Genomic DNA, 21,351 nt, shown 5'->3' with positions numbered 1-21,351 from the left:
ACTGTTTGTAGATTAATTAGAGTTTTCCGAGCAATTAACTTCCTTTACCGGCTCTAACTCGCAGGAGTGTTCGGGCCAAATATTAACTTACGAATGAACCCTCCTGGAGCCATTAATGTTAAATTCTCTTCGGAGGCTAATACAATGTTGGCCCAAAATAAATGGTAGCGTGATATAGGAACATGGCAATAAACAACTGTATCAAAGATCCAGGTTTTTAATACTAAACATACAAGAACGTGCGACACAAGAGTTAGTAGAGTAAGAATGTTAGTTAATAATTTTTCACTTGAATTATAAACAAAGTCAATTTTCTTTCTCACCATTTCGCACAAAAAACCCATAGGGCCGGGAGGAGTGGCGCGGCGGCCCATAGCAGAACTCAAACGCAGAAAGTTGTTTGGAGATGGGTTGCATCTTGGTAATATCTTGGGTGGCACTAGGATAAGCACTTAATACGAAGACTGAACTTTCAGAATGGAAAGATTCAGAGTGTCTTTTTCCAAATTTCTTTGAGTTTATATAGTCCATCATTTGCATGATTATGGGTCGTAATACCAGCAACCATATTTGATTGGTTGTTTTTGTTTTGCCCTAATTCGATTGGTTGCTAGGGGTTGGTTAGGGGGTTAAATTCTTCCCCTTCTCTAATTTAGGGGTGGGTTTTTAGTTCAACTATTGGAAAAGAGATGTCGTTGTGTGTCTGTTTTCTATAAGGTCACTAGATCAAATTGTCTGTTTTGTAAGGTACCGCTGTTAGTGACAAAAAGAAAGACAACGATATCTTCTGTCTATCTCTACATGCGCACTAAATTTAAATGTTGTTTGTGTGGACACATTGCTTTATGAACTGTCAATTCTTGTCAAATATCGTTTGTAATAAAATGGTTTGAATGTGCGATTTCTCAACACGAATCGTTATGGTGTATTTGTTTCCTCCGCCGTAAGTTAATACTATTTGACGTTTTATGTACGACGACTTTCCACAAATTTCAGAAAACTCCAAATAGAAGGTAGATGGAAGCCCTATCGAAGCCGACAATCATTGTGACATTGGTTAAGCAGTACGTATTGGAGGAATACTAAAGTTGGTTTTTGTATATGAACCCTTGAGTACTTCTTATAAGATTATGGAATTTTGTACCTGTTAGTTTACGAATTCCGTGAACTAAATTTAAATAATGTTCCCCCAATTTGTCTTCAATCGCTTTTGTGTTTCAATAGCCCCAATACCAACATGAACTTCTTGCATTCAGGCGAATAACTCGTTCATCTTATTGTTAATATGAGTTGAAAATCAAATCTATGGGCAAGAAAATGGAAGAAGGAAGGCCACTCACATGTGGTACATCACAAAACCTGCGTTATGGACAGAAATATTATTTCAAATGCCTAAAACACAAGCAATGATATTGTAAAGTGTAAGTATATCGGCCTCAACGGTAAACGTTCTCAAAATGTGTTGTAGGACCAACTGACTGCTATCCTTAATGTAACAGCGGGGCCTCATAAACTAGCAGGTGGACAAGACACAGTCATTGCACTCATCACTTGAACAGTGCAGATATACAGTCTCATGAGGAAGACACACCATCGCTTTCAACATCAGCGGCAGAAGATGGTTGGTTTGAAGCCACTGCTACCTCCTCATAATGAATGTGAAAACTGAAAATGCAATGGGACATGAAATATACATAAGATATGCAAAACTGGTTCTATAGTTTAATGTGGCGTACGAAGGTCCTAAAACGCATTCAAATGGTCTCCTGTAGTGTTAAAAATAGATGTTATTTTGTATTTCAGGGTGATTTAAGTAAATAATTTTAACATAACCTTAATATTTGTTCTTGATATTCATTCATTTTGTTGCAGTTGTTTTGCATAAACTCATTCAAGATCTTAAACATGTCTACTTCTTCAAACTTGTAAATTCTTTCTTCTTAATAGCCCCTTTAAAATATCTCATGTACTTCATTTTCTGCTCATGTACTTGCTACTTCCATTTGTGCAATGCTTTCTCTCAGTTACTTTAACATCTCATCATTGTTACTACATCGTCGGGAGAAGCTACAATATAATAAGTGCTAATAGCATATTCTAATTAGGGCGTTACTGCATACAAGTCGAATCGTTGGAGATTAGAAAAGACAGTGCTTGAAATCCGAGACCGTTTCTGAGTGTTGCACCTCCTTAACGTGCTAAAATGGAATCGGTTCTAATGTCGGTTCGCTCACCTCTTACGTATTCACATAGTCTGTTATAATGTTGGAACCAATTTTCTTTTGTACCCACGGTTTATTTAAGTGTATTTTGAACAAATAAATTTAAGATAACCTTACATTTTGTCAATGACAAATTTTACGTCAACAATTTTATGACAATTCCCTAGAATCTTGCGTCTCGTTCTAACCCATTGATTTATGGACTATGTCTGTCTCTCTTGAATTGCGCACTGGAAAACTAACAGCGGTACCTTATAAAAAAGACAATTTGATCTACTGACCTTAGTTTTCTAAGTTTATTTTTTAAAAATTATTTATTAATTGTTTATAATGTCTTTTTGACTTTGAAATCATTATCTCTTAGTATACCGACAAATCAGCATTAAGAAGCAAAGATAATTACTCAAATCTAAAGTTTTAGAATATTCCAAATTATGCCAACTGCAATTATCCAATTATCCTAAAAGCTTTTAGAGTTTCTCAGAATTCCTATTTTTGGGTGTTAATGATACTATAAAACGTTAGCCTGTCTAATAATTGTCAACCCCATTTCAGAGTTTATTTCTGTTACATTGGTATTTATTACTTGAGATATGGATGGTTCTATTGTCCTGGGCGCCCTCTTGTACCTGCTGCATAGTGATATTTTATTCCTTATTTATTTATTCCGTTTTTAGGGTGTGGGGGTGCAATTTTGAGAGCAATTGAGTGAGCAATTGAGGATGGGTCAACTTGGTCCTAGAGATAAGGGTACGCACCTGCCTTCATAAACTTGAAGGTTTATTATGGGTACGCATGCAAGACAATTCCTTTGAGGCAATGTCATGGTGTATTTTTAGAATAGATGTATTGATATTGATTTCTTAACAGACACAGCTAAAACAATGTGTGTATTCTTTTTGGGCAATGTTATGATGGATTTTTGATCAAGTGCATTTAGATTAATGATGCTTTGTAAAGGGGCCGCTACAAAGGTTAGTAATTCTAAGTGGGGTTTTTCACACTTTAGCGACTAAAGTTCAGCTCGGTGGTTAGTGAATGATACTCTCACAATTTTCAGTACAACAATTTCGTACTTTTCTTATCGAGTGTCGGGAGAAGACTGGTCAGGATAAAGGGATGATCAGGTAAAGAAAGTGTAGGAGTGTTGACCAGATGGCGGAAAGTATGGGAAGACCGGATGGGTTTATGGACTTGGGTACTCGGTTAGGAAGGATGGGAAATACCGGACTATTTTACATTTTATACACAAAATATACAAAAGTATTTACAATTGGCGACAGAATGCCGCCACAGCACCCCCCTGCTAGTGGTTACGTATCCCAACTTGTAACCTTTCTGGGAATCTGACACGTCTTCCACTTCTCGTGATAGGTGAATCTGGAGGGACTTCTTGAGGCGCGGACATAGGTGATTGTCTTTGGCGTTCTTCTTGTAAAAGCTCCTCGTTCATGATGTATGCCGGTTTCAGTCGGTCGATAGAAACTTTGACATCGCGGCCTCGGATATTTATGGTGAATGTTTTATCACCACGTGTGACAACCGGAAAAGGACCATCATACGGTTGCTGTAGACCAATTTTCGGACTCTTGATTTTCCATTGGAACTGCTTCCGGCTTCCGGCCATCGCGTGAACCTGTCGACCAAAGTTAGACAATACCGAAAACCCTGCGATAGTGGCATGATCACGATATCTATATGAACGTGTTCGAATCGCGAAGATGGGCTAGTGAAGGATCCCAATGGCGAAGAAACATGTCGCGAAATTTTTGATTTTTGGCATTGCACACACGCTTGTGCCCATTGTCTGCAATCAGCTTTCACTGATGGCCAAACAAAACGGTCGGTAACCATTTTCACCGTCGCTTTTACTCCGGGATGAGCCAGGCGATGCACCGAATTAAAAGCTGTTCTTCGATGTTCAGAAGTGACAAATGGTCGGACCCTTTGTGTCGAAATGTCACAATATAAAGATACGTTGGTTCCGGGCATTGTAATACGCTTAAGTTGAAGCGATGTGGACTTTGATGAAATTAAATTTTGCAGTTCTTCATCATCGTTTTGTGATAGAGCGAGTTTTGCAAAATCCAAGGAAGCATCAACTTCTTCAATGCGGAACAGAGCATCTGCAACAACGTTGTCTTTTCCGGCAACATGTCGTATATCAGTTGTAAACTGAGCAATAAAGTCCAAATACCGAAACTGTCGAGGAGTACATTGCTTGTTTTTCTTCCTAAACGCAAATGTAATTGGGCGATGATCTGTAAAAATGGTGAACATTCGCGCTTCCACCATGTATCGAAAATATTTTACAGCTTCATAAATTGCCAAAAGCTCACGATCGTACGTGGCGTAATTTTTTTCGGCATTGCTCAATTTTTTCGAGAAGAATCCTAGTGGCTGCCAAGAATCGTCAACGTACTGTTGCAATGTTGCACCGATGGTCGTGTCTGACGCGTCACAAAATAAAGCTAACGAAGCTTGTTGGTTGGGATGTGTCAATATCGCAGCTTCCGCTAAACTCTTCTTACACATTTCGAAGGCTGAAACGGTTTCTTCCGTCCACTGGACGGGAGTATGTCCTTTCGCGTTCCCTTGAAGATATGCATTCAGGGCAGCTTGGGTTCGTGCTGCTTCCGGAATAAATCGTCGATAAAAGTTTAACACGCCTAAGAACTGACGAAGTTCCTTAATAGTTTTCGGTCGCGGGTATGAAAGAATGGCGTCTACTTTTTCGGGAAGTGGTTTCGTTCCGCTCTCACAAACTAAATATCCTAAAAATTTTACACTTGTTTGTCCGAATACGCACTTTGAGGGATTAATCACGACACCATATTCGCGCAACCTGCTAAATAATAGGTTTAAATGGGTCCAGTGTTCGTCCACGGAAGATGATGCCACTAAAATATCGTCTATATACGCGTAGCAAAAGTCTAAATCACGGAGCACTTCATCTATAAAACGTTGGAATGTTTGGGCTGCGTTGCGAAGGCCAAAAGTCATATATGGGAATAGGGAGAATGCAAAAAATGTAACCTATATGTTTTTGTACCAAATTTTGTAGAATATTGTTCAAATAACGCAGTGGTGCAAAAAATTTTGAAAAATACATGACGGTTTTGCCAAAATTGGCTAAAGAAATTTAAATATTCAGGCGGGAGCTGAAACACTTTTTCATTGGTTTGACGTCACATCTCAGCTACGCGCTCCGCCTACTGATGGAATTCCGTATGCAGAACATTTGTTTAACACCAGCGTTGCAATTTATGGTTGTTTTTGCAAAAGAATTTATACACAATGGAAACGGGATTTCAAAAAGCCGACACACAAAATTTGAGACACGTAGATGTGCAAATGATATGGGATTTTTTATCAAGAAATCCTAACTTTGCGATGAAAGTGTCGCGGTAACTACATCTTTCTTTAACTTGATATTGTCACGTTGGCCGAAAAATCAAAAGTCTCGCTTGTAACAATAACAATTTTATTGTGCACTATGAACACTCTCGTACTTCACAATTACAACACTTTTCAGGATTTCCAAATACTAGACTATCTACAATCCTATCACTACTCCCCTATATACAGATATTCCCCTACCACTAGCCTAATGCTGGAGCGCTGCGAGAATATTCGGGAGTTCCGCGTATGAATAAGAATTATTCCACGAATCGCTCGCTCTAGAGCAGAGCGGAACGTTCCAGCGCTGGCGCTCGAAGCTTCCAGAATCTTCTCGTAACACTGCCCCCCTCTTAGTTCTGATCGTCCCGATCAGACCAAACACCTGATTCTCCGTGATATTTACAAAGTCTATTTAGATGAACCACTTTCATCTTTGAACGGGCGCTGCGTTGGATCCGATACACCACGTCGTTGATCCGCTTGATCACCTTATACGGTCCCTCCCATGTAGGTGTCAACTTCGGAGATAGGCCCTTCTTTCGTCGAGGGTTGAATAACCACACCAAGTCTCCTTCGTTGAATCCTTCATGATTAGCCGTCACATTATATCGGGACCGCATTCTGTCACTAGCCATTTTGATCCTCTGCCTCACAAGGTGGTGTGTATCCAGTAGGGTCTCCCTCAGGTTGTCGACGAATTCCGGTACTTCCCTTCGCTCCGCCCCAGGCGAACCAAGCAGAAGATCACAAGGGAGACGCAGCTCTCTTCCAAACACAATCTTCGCTGGTGTTTCTCCCGTGGTTTCATGAATGGCAGCTCTGTAGGCCATCATAAACAAGGGCAGTCGACGATCCCAATCCCTCTGGTGCTCTTCCACTACCTTGGACAGATGTTCCTCCATCGTCTGATTGAATCTCTCGACCATGCCGTCGGATTGCGGGTGCAAGGGTGTGGTTCGAGTCTTCCTAATTCCCAGCAGCTTACACATCTCTTGAAAAACGCCAGACTCAAAATTCCTTCCTTGATCGGAATGCATTTCGAGTGGAACTCCAAACCTGCTGAAGAAATTATCCACTAGGACTCGAGCTACTGTAGTGGCTTCTTGGTTGGGAAGGGCATACGCTTCCGGCCATTTACTGAAATAATCCTGCACAACCAAGATGTACTTGTTGCCGTCATCAGTTTTTGGAAATGGCCCGGCCACATCTAGAGCGATTCTCTCGAACGGGGCTCCCACGTTGTATTGTTTCATGCCTCCTTTAGTTCGCGTTCGAGGTCCCTTGCTCGCCCCACAAACTGAACATCTCCTACACCATCGTTCGACATCTTCCCGGCAGCCAACCCAGTAATACCGCTGCCTAATCTTACTTAAGGTTTTGTTCACTCCGAAGTGAGCGCCTGATGTTCCGTCATGGACCTCCTTGAGTACTTGGGGAACTCTATTCTTGGGCACTAGTAACTGGGAGGTTACTTTCTTCCCGTCTGCGCTTTCCCAAGCCCTTTTCAGTACCCCATTTTCTACTCGCAGTGAGTCCCACTGCGCCCACATCGCCTTCAACCCTGGACTCTTTTCCGAGACATCTTCCCAACGCGGCCTTCCATTATCCGCTTCCTTCCACTCCAGCAGTGGCCCAATTTCCTGGTCCGCCTGTTGATCCTTCCGAAGATTCTCCGTAGTCCAGTCATCATCACAACCGATAACCATCCTGTTTATCGGCAATGGCCCTTCAATCTTCGCGCACTGCTTGCAATCCTTGCAAGGTCTTCTAGAGAGAGCGTCAGCGTTATTGTGTTGCTTTCCTGGTCGATGTTTGATTTTGAAGTGGTATTGCTGCAACCGCTCAATCCACCTAGCCACTTGTCCTTCGGCGTCTTTCATCTGTAGTAACCACGTGAGGGCAGCATGATCAGTCCTTATCAAGAACTCGTGGCCAAACAAGTATTTGTGGAAATGCTCTACGGATTTTACAACGGCCAGCAATTCCTTTCTTGTAGCGCAGTAATTTCTCTCTTGCTTGCTCAACACTTTGCTGTAATACTCGATCACTCTCTCTTCTCCATCCTGCACCTGCGATAACACCGCTCCAATGCCGATGTTACTGGCATCTGTGTCCAAGACGAACTTTCCATGAGTCCTGGGGTAGCTCAAAATCGGGCTAGTGCACAAAGCTAACTTCAGCCGCTTGAAACTGCTTTCGCAGTCTGATGTCCAGTTGAATGATGCCTTTGCTTCCGTTAGTTTGTGCAGAGGTGCAGCAATGTTGGCGAAACCTTCTACAAACCGCCGATAATACGTGCAAAGTCCAATAAAACTTCTCACATCGTGCTTGTCCTTGGGTCTGGGCCATTCCTTAATCGCCTGAATCTTATCTTCGCAGGTCTTGATTCCTTCAGATGACACCGTATGCCCCAGAAACTCCACTTTCTTCCGAAATAGATGGCACTTTTTCGGATTAAGTTTTAAATTGGCACCCCTAAACCGGTCTACCACTTCTTGAAGGTTCTTCAGGTGTTCATCGAAGTTTTTACCCATGACCATAACGTCGTCTAAATAAACCAGACAAGTTGTCCACGTCAATCCTCGCAACACACATTCCATTAGTCTTTCGAATGTAGCGGGTGCGTTGCAAAGCCCAAAAGGCATAACCGTAAAGTGGTACAGGCCACTTCCCGTGGAGAACGCTGTCTTTTCCTTGTCTTCGGGATGAAGTCCCACTTGCCAATATCCACTCTTCAGGTCTAAGGTTGAGAACCACGTCGACCCTGACAGAGTTGTGAGAGTGTCGTCAATCCGGGGTAATGGAAAACTGTCTTTCTTGGTAACATCGTTGAGTTTTCGGTAATCCACACAGAATCTTGTACTACCGTCTTTCTTGGTTACGAGCACAACCGGCGAAGACCAAGGACTGTTGGATTCTTCAATAATCCCTTCTTCTTGCATGGATTTTACCAACTGTTCGGCCTGCTCTTGCTTCGCCCACGGTAACCTTCTCGGTGCCTGTCTGATGGGTTGATGGTCGCCCGTATTGATTCTGTGTTGAACGATGTTCGTTCTTCCTAATGGTTCATTCTCAACGGCGAACACGTCCTTATTCTTCTTGATGAAAGCCTGCGCTTTAAGAGCCTCTTCTTCAGAAAGGTCACTCGTGTCTACCTCCAGCTTTAACTTTTTCACGGTCTTCACGTTTTTCTTTGATGGCTGTGCGTCACTTATTCTGGAGATCGGAACACACACAGCAACTAGTTCGCCCTTCTTGATCGTGACTGGAGTAGGGTTGATATTCGCCACCCGCACAGGTATTTCTTTCGTCACTTTTACTAGTGTCTTTCCAACAAGAATTGGTTTTGTCATGTCTCTAGTTGGTTCAATCATTCCAACGCAGCTCCCAAAGTTACTTCCTAAACGCACACTTATCACTTTCTCGCTGTTCCCATCCACACAAGTATTTTCACAGGCGAACGCTTTCACTCCATCTTCTTTTACTTCTGGGGTCGATAACACAAAGCTTTCGGTTCCAATCTTGAGGATCTTCTCGTTGTGATTAAAGGAAATCCCATGTCGTCCAATAACATCCATTCCCAGGATCATCTCATCCTCAATTCCTGCCACCAGCACCCGATGCCGAAACTTCATACCTCCCAACTGGACCGTGACCTCTGCCTCGGCACTTACTGTGGCGACATCTCCCGTGACTGTTTTTAAAATAGCACTCGTTGTTTCCAGAGATGTCCTGTTGTCCAACATGTCCTTTCTCACAAGGGAAACCATGGCTCCGGTGTCGACCGTCATCTTCACTTTTCTCCCATTCACACTTCCTTCAATTATCAAACTCTCAAAATTCCTCTTCAAACGCATAACGGAAATAACTTTGGGGCTTGTGCTCTCCCCAGCCAGTGTGTGCCCCTTGACACTGCTGGGCTTTAGTTTTCCGACTGCTGAGGACGTGACTGGGGACCGTTCTGGTCGTTCCTAAGAACAACCCTACAGTCACGTTTAAAATGGCCTGGTTTTCCGCAACGATAGCAGGTCTGGCTAGTTCGCTGCTTCAGTGCCATCCGTAGCTCCCTGTTTTCCTTGAGGATGTCGTTTAGCTCGGCTTTCGTGACGAAAGCGGTAGGTGTTGCCTCTTCTTCGTCAATACCCACACCTCGAATTCGTCGGTAATCGGGGACGTTCACAGAGCTCTTGAAAACGGCTTCCACCTCTAGAGCGCGCACCAGAGCTTCTTTTGCGGAGTGATAGCTGCCCAGTCGGACCGTTCTTTGTATTTCTGGATCTCGAATCCCTTGCAGGAACGTATCCACAGCTAGTTGTTCCACAAAATTCGCCGGAGCCGAAGGGTAGGCGAGCAAAACAAGGCGCTTGACGCTTGCCTCAAATTCCTGCAGAGACTCTCCAGTTCTCTGCCGCCGCGTCTTGAGCTCTGAGACGTATACTTGCTGCAGGTGTTGGTTTCCAAATCTGGCCTCTAACGCTGCCATCAGCTGGTCGTACCGCTCTTTGTCTCGACCTGGAATTGTCTCTAGCAAGTCCAGAGCCGCCCCTCTCAAGGAAACTATCAGAAATGAGGATTTTTCTTCTTCCGACCATCCATTTTGTTTGGCCGCCACTTCGAATTGCAGCTTGTAATTATCCAGTGAAGTCGACCCATCGTAAGTCGGGGGTTTCATTTCTTTCGTTGTGGTCAGGCCGGTCCTATTTGGAACTTGACGCCTTAAGCGCAGTAACTCGTCTTCCACCTGCTGTTTGAATCGCTCCAAATCTTTCACTTCCTCTTTGACGCCTTGTAGTTCTCCCTCAACGCCTCCTAACCGCTCTGTTACCTCTTTTTGAATTTCGTCGACTTTAACCATAATAGTTACGTTCATGTTTTGTTCCATATCTTTAAGCTGGTTCAAGATTTCTGCATTCTCTCTTTGTCTTCTTTCTTCCTCTTCTAGTTTTTCTCTTTGTCTTCTTTCTTCCTCTTCTAGTTTCTCTCTTTGTCTTCTTTCTTCCTCTTCTAGTTTCTCTCTTTGTCTTCTTTCTTCTGTTTCATGTTTTTCATTTTGTCTTCGTTCTTCTTCTTCCAGTTTTTCTCTTTGTCTTTTTTCTTCTAAATTCGTAATCAATTTTTGTTGTGTGTCCATTTTCGCCATCATCGAAGCCATCAATTCTTGCAGCGCCTCCATTTCTGCGGCTTGCTGTCTGGTTTGAACAGGCATAAAAATTGTCCACAATCAAGTAACAATGTCACAGTCCGGTAATGTCACGAATTTTCCGATCGAAAATTCCAGAATTTTCTCGATCACAATGCTGGACGGGATCCCACTTTCTGACACCAGTTGTCACGTTGGCCGAAAAATCAAAAGTCTCGCTTGTAACAATAACAATTTTATTGTGCACTATGAACACTCTCGTACTTCACAATTACAACACTTTTCAGGATTTCCAAATACTAGACTATCTACAATCCTATCACTACTCCCCTATATACAGATATTCCCCTACCACTAGCCTAATGCTGGAGCGCTGCGAGAATATTCGGGAGTTCCGCGTATGAATAAGAATTATTCCACGAATCGCTCGCTCTAGAGCAGAGCGGAACGTTCCAGCGCTGGCGCTCGAAGCTTCCAGAATCTTCTCGTAACAATATGTTAGTTTACAATCAATGGTTGGATTTTTATTATCCAAGAGAAATACAATTATAATTATTATGTTGATGTTTCTTATTCAACCGGTATACTTTCACACGTTTATTCACATTTTTGCTTTGCATTATTCTCGGTCGGCGGGCGCATTTATCGCATTTTCCGCATTTAACGATAATTTCTACGAATACACAGTCAGATTTATATTTCGTTCTCTCTCTTAACATCTTTGTAGAAAAAATATGGTTTTTACATTTTGATCTATTCTGATTTGATTGAATTTTATTTATGTACCTACGATATAATAACCATCTATTATTTTCTATATTCGGAAATAATTATTATGAAGAACACGCTCTCCGTATTCGCAAGAAAATTTATAATTCAATAATTTGGTAGAAATTAAATAGGTGGTTTACTGTATTGGATTTTTTATTATCAGACCAAATTAATAACAATAACTGATCCAAAGCTTTTGTTGTTTTTTTAATTTTTAATTTCTATACAATCCACTATACAGTATGTCCCCGGATTGAGTTCACAAGAGAGAAAAAAAAAAGTTATTTTACATTTTACAAAAAAAATGACAACGGAATAACATTTTTGCTTAATTCAAAACAGATAAATCTGCAATTAAAATTTCAAAATTATTAGTTTGTACTCTTAAAATCAATTTTTTCATATTTTTATTTATTGAATTTTCTAATCGTAAGTACTTAATAGTAGGCTGTGAATTCAAAATATCAAATAGTGCATTAAGGATTAAACGAAAATTTACTCAATAACGGGTAAGTATTTAAAACTCGGATAATAAATGCAGTTGCATCCCATAAAATTCGAAACAGTCGAATTACGAGTTAGAATTATTGAACTATGTGCTGAAAGAGGTGTGGGTTAATCAAATATTGGTTTAAATTAAGGAATGAATTTTATTCTTTTGGCATTTGTTGCATAATTAAAAATAAAAAAGTTCTTTGTTAGTTTTTGGTTTTTACGATTTTAGAAACACATTCTGATAAGTTTTAATTTAAGCAAAAACTATTTATTCCCTGATTTATGCGTAAAATTAAAAATAAAGTTTTTTTTCCCTTTGCAAATTCAATCCGGGGACATACTAGATAGACTACTCTATAGAATAAAAGTCGCAACTAAATTGGTAAATTTCTTCGAATAGTTTTTTCGTTAGACCAAAGGATTTTTTTATTAAAACCCCCAACACTTCAAGTCTTTGAGAAAAGGTACAATTGGCAGTTGTTTCGGATATAACAAAAGTCTTCAGTTTTAGCAAAATATTCATTGTTTATAAGTTTGTATAAAGCACAGAAATAAATAAAGTCAGTGTATGTAGCATGTGGACTAGAGTTAAAGTCAATCAAAAAATGTAATACCTGCATGTATCATGGGTAATAACATAATTAATTACAATAAATTTAAAATTTTACACTTTATAGAAACATCAGACATCGAACATCTCGCGACCGAAAAGCATTTTTTTTTCTAATTGTCTTAAGGAACTGTTATAAATATTTTTTCGGGTGCATTAATACTAGCACTTTTACATCCTGGCACAAAACACCACTGTTTTGACCCCATTTTCAATTATAAAGACGGCAATCGAATTCTAGTAATACAAACGCACGGCTCTGCTAAGAGCGAAGCTGAGATGTGACGTCACAAAGCTAGCCTCGCTGATAGGTATGTTTTCCAATCTCGCTCGAATCGAACTTTTAAAAACGCTTAAAAAAATATAAACAATTTTTTTGCAATTTTTCTATTAGCAACATCATATTATACGACATGAAAACTATCGATTTTCGTCAAAATTCAAAAATGTGCATTCTCCCCATTCAAACATACCAAACGGAGTAGTAATGGCTGTTTTGGGAATGTCCTCTTCAGCGACCGGAATTTGATTAAATGCTTTCACCAAATCAATAGTGGAAAAAATCTTTTTTCCATGGAGGGTCTGGGCAAAGTCGTGGATATGTCTTACCGGATATTGGTCAGGTTCCGTTCTGGCATTAAGAGCACGGTAATCTCCACATGGTCTCCACGAATTCTGGCTTTTTGGTACCATGTGTAGCGGTGACGACCAGGAACTTTTGGAAGGACGAGCGGTTCCGGCTTTAAGCATAGCGTCAAATTCCTTTTTTGCAGCACCCAAGCGACTTGGATCCAGGCGTCGCGGTTTCTGTGAAATTGGTGGTCCCGGTGTCGTCTGAATATGGTGTTTTGTTGCGTGCTTCGGGGGGAAAATTGTTCCTCGCGGACGTGTTATTTCTGGGAACTTGGCAAGCAAAGAATGGAATGGCGATAATCCCGTAATAATCTTCACGCTAGGAATCACTTCGGACCCAACTACCTGGCCTGTAGAGGAAAGATGAGTTGTCGCGTCTAAAAGGCGTTTACCTCGCGAATCTATGAGGAGATTAAAATAACTTAAAAAATCAATGCCGATAATTGGTTTCGCCACGTCGGCTACCACGAACTGCCAAGTAAAGTCGCGACGTAGGCCAAAATTTAAATTGAGCGTTATTGTCCCATACGTCGCAATTACGCTACCATTCGCTGCAGAAAGTTCATACGTCGATTTTTCTCGCGCACCTCGCACCTTTGTTTTTGGAAATACGCACAGATCCGCACCAGTGTCTATTAAGAATTGAGTTTTTGAAAGTTTATCAGTCACATATATGCGGCGGATGTTTGTCGGGCTTATGTCGCCGGTCGCCATCAACGACTGCCCGCTGCGTTTCCCGAAGATTCGTCTGTGGAAAACTTACACGGCTTCCTGCAGGTACGGGCGTTTTCTTTGAATTTCCTATGGTACCAGCAATGGTCAAACTCTTCTTCTCGTTGATGCGGTGATCTTCCGCGCGATCGCGATCGGGATCTCATAGTTGCGGTTACGGCCGCGAATTTGGGACTTACCCATCATTTGTGCCAGCTCTTCGATGCGCTTTTCTAGTCTGCCAAGACGGTCGTCATCGATTCTTTTAACCGATGTTTCCAACACGTTGTTATTTGGAACGGCGTCTGCGACGGCATCTGCTAATTCGGCCACTTCTTCGAGCGACGCTTTCTTCTGTGTCGCCAAAATCCCTTGTAAATTGTGGGGCAAGCGACTAACCCAAATGGTTCTTAATAATTCGTCGGTGACGCAGGATCCAGCAAGAGCTCGCAATCGTCTCAGGAATTGTGATGGTGGCGAATCTCCAATTTCTTCCTGTTCGAGAAGTCGACGGGTCTTCTTTTCTTGGGACTGGCTGAATCGTGTCACAAGCGCCGTTTTCAGAGCAGTGTACGGTGCCTCTGGTGGCTTCATGAGGATGTCGCGAATTTCCGCGCAGTACCGCGATTCCATATTTGTTACCACATAATTAAATTTCGTTTCTTCGCAATCCGGCTGATTGCAAAATTTCTCTCCACAAGTTCCAGCCAGATTTCAGGATCTTCTGGCATAAATTGCAGAATTCGGACCGAAACGCGGTCAACTGCGTTACCACCGGAATTTCCGTCAGTCATTTTCGCGCACGTATTTTTCACTTGATCACTAACTCACTTTTCGTAAAATATCACGTCGGGGTCACCACTTTAGCGACTAAAGTTCAGCTCGGTGGTTAGTGAATGATACTCTCACAATTTTCAGTACAACGTTTATTTCGTACTTTTCTTATCGAGTGTCGGGAGAAGACTGGTCAGGATAAAGGGATGATCAGGTAAAGAAAGTGTAGGAGTGTTGACCAGATGGCGGAAAGTATGGGAAGACCGGATGGGTTTATGGACTTGGGTACTCGGTTAGGAAGGATGGGAAATACCTATTTTACATTTTATACACAAAATATACAAAAGTATTTACAATTGGCGACAGAATGCCGCCACACCATGCGACAGTTAAATGACATTCACGTCTAAGATTTTTTCTCCCCGGCTGTACATACGAACGTTATAACTATAACAATTACCTAATAATTTAACTGAAATTACAATGTTTGTCTTAGAATCAAATTTAGATAATTAAAATTCTTTTTTTCTGGCTTTTTGTTCGGCAAAAGTGTTAATTACGTCATCGAAGTTCAAATTCCGGGCCATGGAATGTTGGATGGACAAAACAGCTAAGCTGCTTAACCTTTCCTGTCCCATTTCTTAGATAAGTTTTTGTCAATTTTAATTTTGAAAATGATCGCTCGGCATTAGCCGTAGTTACAGGGATGGTAATAAATAGCAGAAATGCAGTGCAGACTTCAGAAAAGCTTGAAGACATAAAATGATTCTTGATAATTAATAAGTCAGCCAGTTCTCCTATAGAAGATGACGTTTCTATTTCATGTCGAAAAGCGGATCGAAAACTAAGAATTTCCTTTGCAAACGAGATCGATATTATCTTTTTTATACAAATTGACAAATATTAAAGCTTTTTCTAACAAATCGTTATCATTTAAATTTTGCAAAGTGACAGTTTGCAAGATACTGAAATTAGAAACAACTGTGAGCAGCACAATGAACATACACCGCATTTGGCTCGATATCTCTTAGGAGTTTTTGAACTCCGCTATAAGTGCCTTTCATGTTATTAGCTCCATCATATCGCTGTCCACGACACTTATGCAGAGAAATAAATACTTAAAAAAACAATTATCAAAATTACAATTTATTCCCAAACACCAAATTTTGTCAAAAAATGCTGACGCGCGTTTCGATAGCAATGCTATCATCATCAGAGCGATGATTAAAAGAAAATTCACATATTTACGAAATATGATTACTAAAAATAGGAGATTTATAGGAACACACGCAATTACGGGGTAAAACATGAGATTTCAAGCAATCTTTCCAAAACTGTTTAGTTCCACTATTATTATGTGTTTTATTATTACATACATTTATTAATAATCCAATAAATTCGCAATAGCACTCATTAATGTTTATTAATTTATTTGTTCATTACTAATACTTCTATTATAGACATGGACGAGAGAGAGAAGAAAAGAAGAAGATTGAATACCGAGGGTGAATCTGTCAACTGGGATCATGACAAAGAAACTGATAATAGACCAACAGAGGTAATAACGAATTGACTGATCAAGATAATTATGGCAATGTAGTTTTTTGTCTTTGTTTTACATGTGCGTTCTGTTTTATTCTTTGATTCGTTTTGCTGATTTATTGTTTTTCATGCATATGTAAGTGTGGTTTATTGCTAGTTAAATTAATGTTTTTTTTTTTGTTTTCTTTATAGGAACTGCACATACCAGATTCATTAAAAGCATCAGATGTCGCCGATTTAACTACAGAGGACTTTAAGGTCGTCAGAACAAAACTCACCTTTGTAGATAAGAGCGAGGGCATAAAACGTTTATTTGAAAGTCTAGCATCTGGGGTCCAAATAACAGCCCCGAGGGGCTTTGGAAAATCAACATTTATGAATATGCTCCAGGTATTTTTGACTATAGAAGTGGATAAAGATGGAAGGCCAATTTCAAATCCAGAGAGTTCTGATAATTACAAGATGTTTATGGAATTAAAGCTAGGTCAAAAGCATGGTGGATTTGTTAAGCAACATTGCGGTCAATATCCAGTGATTTCGTTGAACCTTCAACGTGTGGGAGGTGAAACAAGAAAAGATATTTTAGACTCCCTAAAGGATGCTATTTGTAAGACATACGATCAGCATTTTTACCTGGTTGAAACAGCTCCTGATGGTTCTCAGAGCTTCAAAACTAAGAAAATACAGGGCATCCAGACATTTTTGAAATATGGTGACCGCGATGAGTTGCAACACCTGTCCGAAACGAATGTAATAATAGCTTTGGAATTCTTGTCTAAAATCTTGTACGATCACTTTAACAAGAAAGTTGTTATACTTGTAGACGAGGCCGACGCGCCCATTATGAATGCTATTACAGACACGGTGGATAATGAAACCCTGAAATACCTCATGCGTCTTCTTAGGGATATGTTGTCAGCAGGCTTGAAGGGGAACATGTTTCTGGAACGTTCATTAGTTAGTTCTTGTGTTCGCTTATCAGGCGTATATTCCTGGGAGATGAAGAATCAAAATCATGTTCTGTTCCTCCAAACAAAACATTTTTCTGAAATATATGGATTCACAGAACAAGAAGTACATAATCTGTTGGAGAATGCTGCATTGCAAGCAGTGAATGATTTTAATGGTGTTAAAAAGTGGTATAATGGATACCAAATGTTACATCAAGATGGGGTAACGATTTACAGTAGCTGGTCTGTTCTAAAGTATTTGAGCAAGAGTATTGAAGAAGGAAAAAAAATGTTTGACACTTGTTGGTCTAACTCAGGCTTACTGGATATTTTAGAAGAATTGCTTGTGCATCAGGAGATACATGAGAGAATCAACAAACTTATTAATGGCGAAAATATTTCAATAGTAGTAGCTGAGCCAACAGTTAAAAATATATTGGAGTTGAAAAATACGATTTCTTTTCCATCTACAAAGTTGAATGAGAAACAAGTGGATTTCTTCTTGCAGCTACTGTGGGATAAGGGTTTGTTGAATGCAGTTGAGAAGAATGGGAATACTGCAGTACTAAAGATCCCAAACCTTGAGATTAAGACGGAAATCCAACGTAAATGTTACAATCAGTCGCTTTTTGAAACCAAAGATGAGCTCAAACCACAGCTCCCCCCAGAACGCGTCTGCGAAGAAGCCAGTTGGTGGATCCGGGATCATGACAAAGAAAAAACTGATGGTGTTGTTGCTACCGATAATAGACCACCAGAGGTAATAACTAATTGATTGATCAAGATAATTATGGCAATGTAGTTTTTTTTGACTTTGTTTTACGTTGTTTTATGTGCGTTCTGTTTTATGATTTGATTCGTTTTACTGATTTATTGTTTTTCATGCATATGTAAGTGTGGTTCATTGCTAGTTAAATTAATGTTTTTTTATTTTCTTTTTAGGAACTGCACATACTAGATTCATTAAAAGCATCAGATGTCGCCGATTTAACTACAGAGGAGTTTAAGGTCGTCAGAACAAAACTCACCTTTGTAGATAAGAGCGAGGGCATAAAACGTTTATTTGAATGTCCAGCATCTGGGGTCCAGATAACAGCCCCGAGGCGTTTAGGAAAATCAATATTTATGAATATGCTCGAGGAATTTTTGATTATAGTAGTGGATAAAGATGGAAGGCCAATTTCAAATCCAGAGAGTTCTGATAATTACAAGATGTTTATGGAATTAAAGCTAGGTCAAAAGCATGGTGGATTTGTTAAGCAACATTGCGGTCAATATCCTGTGATTTCGTTGAATCTTAAACGTGTGGGAGGTAAAACAAGAACAGCTATTTTAGACTCCCTAAAGGATGCTATTTGTAAGACATACGATCAGCATTTTTACCTGGTTGAAACAGCTCCTGATGGTTCTCAGAGCTTCAAAACTAAGAAAATACGGGGCATCCAGACATTTTTGAAATATGAGAGTAATAGGTTGAAGGAATTGTCTGAAGCGAATGTAAAAAATGCTTTGGAATTCTTGTCTAAAATCTTGTACGAACACTTTAACAAGAAAGTTGTTATACTTGTAGACGAGGCCGACATGCCCATTATGAAAGCTATTTCAGACGCGGTGGATAATGAAACCCTGAAATACCTCAGGCGTCTTCTTAAGGATATGTTGTCAGTAGGCTTGAAGGGGAACAAGTTTCTAGAACGTTCATTAGTTAGTTCTTCTGTTCGCTTATCAGGCGTATGTTCCTGGGAGATAAACAATCAAGATCATGCTCTGTTCCTCCAAACAAAAGATTTTTCTGAAACATATGGATTCACAGAACAAGAAGTACATAATCTGTTGGAGAATGCTGCATTGCAAGCAGTGAATGATTTTAATGGTGTTAAAAAGTGGTATAATGGATACCAAATGTTATATCAAGATGGGGTAGCGATTTACAGTAGCTGGTCTGTTCTAAAGTATTTGAGCACGAGTATTCGAGAAGGAAAAAAATGTTTGACACTTATTGGGCCAAGTCATGCTTACTGACATTTTTACAAAAATTGCTTGTGTATAATGAGATATATAAGAGAATCAACAAACTTGTTAATGGCGAGAATATTTCAATAGTAGTAGTTGAGCCAGATGTTGAAAATATATTGGAGTTGAAAAATATGATTTCTTTTCCATCTACAAAGATGAATGAGAAACAAGTGGATTTCTTCTTGCAGCTACTGTGGGATGAGGGTTTGTTGAATGCAGTTGAGAAGTATGGGGATACTGTAGTCCTAAAGATCCCAAACTTTGAGATTAAGACGGAAATCCAACGTAAATGTTACACTCAATCGCTTTTTGAAACCAAATATAAGCTCAAACGTGAGAATGTAGAGACATACATAGAAGCACTGAATCGACTGCTACTAATAAGGAGTAATAAACAAGAAAATGAGGACGAAGAAAGTAATGAAGAAAAAGGTGAAATAGAGGAATCTGAGGAAGGGACAACTGAAAAATATGAAGAAGCAATACGCAACCTTGTTAATGCGGTTTCACTTCTTTTTTCAGGTGATGTGGTAATTCCATTTAATGAATCAGAGTTACAACACATCCTGTTTTTTTTAACATATAATAACGAGCTTTTCACAACACAGTCTAGTAGGGCAGTTGGGGATGTATCAGAAGAGTTGCGAGATACCGACGAACTGAAGAAGTTTTATCCACGCGAGGCCAAGACAGGTTCTCAAAGTAAGCGAAAAGAGAAACGTGGAAGAAAAAACGAGTGTGACCTTTGTGTGACTCGTGGAACAGGTGGACTCATATTGGAATTAAAATTTCTCAAGAAGGATGAAGCAAAGGAAAATTCAAGGGCTGCGCTTGAACAAATTATTGACAAAAAGTATTACAAGATTTTTGAGAAAGACGAGTATAAATATGTTGAAACCAAAATCTATGTTGGGTTGTGTTTAAAAAAAAACTTGTATGTGGCAGCGAATTACTTAGTCGACAATATTGATATAAACAAAGCAAAAATTGTATATGGCAACAAATAAGTTTTCTTTAGATATTTTCTTATTTCAGTTAGTTGATAAAATAATCTAAGAGTCTTTGTATATTGTATTAATAATAAAATATTTTGAGAAAAAATTTGAAATAAAATGTCACAAAATCAACTTTTCACACAATAATGCCCTGTTATTCTGTCAATTGGCCACAGGGCTATGAGTCGAAGACTTACCAATAAACGGTGAAGTTGTCGTTAAAGAGGAGATGCTATTAGAATAGATTGACTCTGTAAATATTGGGGTGTTGAAAGTCGAGGGATTTAAATAAGAATCTACTAATCCAACTCCATCGTGTTGTACAGTTTAGAGTCGGCCAACTCGCTCCAAATCGTCCCGGCAACTTTTCCTTCAGGCAGTTTCGACCAGTTGAATGATTTCAGCGGATTCGCCGGTTGCGGAATGTTCTTTTTCACTGTTTCGATTTTCAGAGGTTCTGGAGGTGGAGCCATTGGCGCGTTTGGTGGCGGTGGTGGCCCAGGAGCTGGAGGAGGTGGTGGAGGAGCAACCGGTGGCGGTGGTGGCGGACTTTTATACTTCACATCCACTGTGGATTTCAACCCGATGACTTTAGCATCATCTGGAAGACTCCCTGAGCTCACCAATTGTTCCAACCGGAATCTTTCGCCTCTTTCACAAGAGACTTGTCTGTCCAAGTCTGCAGCTCGGTACTCGGGTTCGTTCAAGCGTTGTTGTGTTTCGATATGTAACGCTGTTTCTTTTTCAAGCCGTTCTTTGATGCGTGCTAGACTCGATTCGATGTCTTCTTATTCTTGAGTGCGTTGATCCAACTCTTGTTCTTTCTTAGCGAGTCTATTAGACATGTCGGTATTCTCTTTTTCGAGTTCTTCGGCTTTTTTCCTTGCGGCGACTAACTCTTCTTCTTTGGCGAGGATGTGGACGATTTCTTTCACGTTGATATCGATCGGGGAAACGTCAGGGTTTTTCACTTCGTTGTCTTCCTGGAGGACGATCTGTTGGACGATACGGTCGAAGAGCAGCCAGTGTTGAGGATGAGACCCATAGTCCAAAGGTAGAAGAATACAATGCTCAAGAAGCGACAGGAGAT

General features: G+C 40.2%; 1 long non-coding RNA gene and 1 pseudogene across 2 annotated transcripts; one reads left to right on the top strand and one right to left on the bottom strand.

Moving 5' to 3' along the window:
- Positions 1 to 1,563: 1,563 nt before the first annotated feature.
- LOC148170076 (uncharacterized) lies at positions 1,564 to 2,455 on the bottom strand. Its single transcript, XR_015770594.1, has 3 exons — positions 2,121 to 2,455; positions 1,834 to 2,067; positions 1,564 to 1,665 (listed from the first exon to the last, which is right to left on the bottom strand). It is a non-coding gene; the product is annotated as an uncharacterized LOC148170076 (long non-coding RNA).
- Positions 2,456 to 16,220: 13,765 nt separating this feature from the next.
- Positions 16,221 to 20,367, top strand: LOC148170075 (uncharacterized; annotated as a pseudogene). The gene is made up of 3 exons (XR_015770567.1): positions 16,221 to 16,316; positions 16,493 to 18,010; positions 18,193 to 20,367. The product of XR_015770567.1 is annotated as an uncharacterized LOC148170075 (transcript).
- Positions 20,368 to 21,351: the final 984 nt, after the last annotated feature.

This window comes from Gnatocerus cornutus, chromosome 8 (assembly GCF_029298725.1).
Source record: "Gnatocerus cornutus isolate USDA-ARS CGAHR chromosome 8, icGnaCorn1.1, whole genome shotgun sequence".
Lineage (NCBI taxonomy): Eukaryota > Metazoa > Arthropoda > Insecta > Coleoptera > Tenebrionidae > Gnatocerus > Gnatocerus cornutus.
Note: the sequence above shows the minus strand (reverse complement) of the source record. Positions and strands in the feature narration are given on the sequence as shown.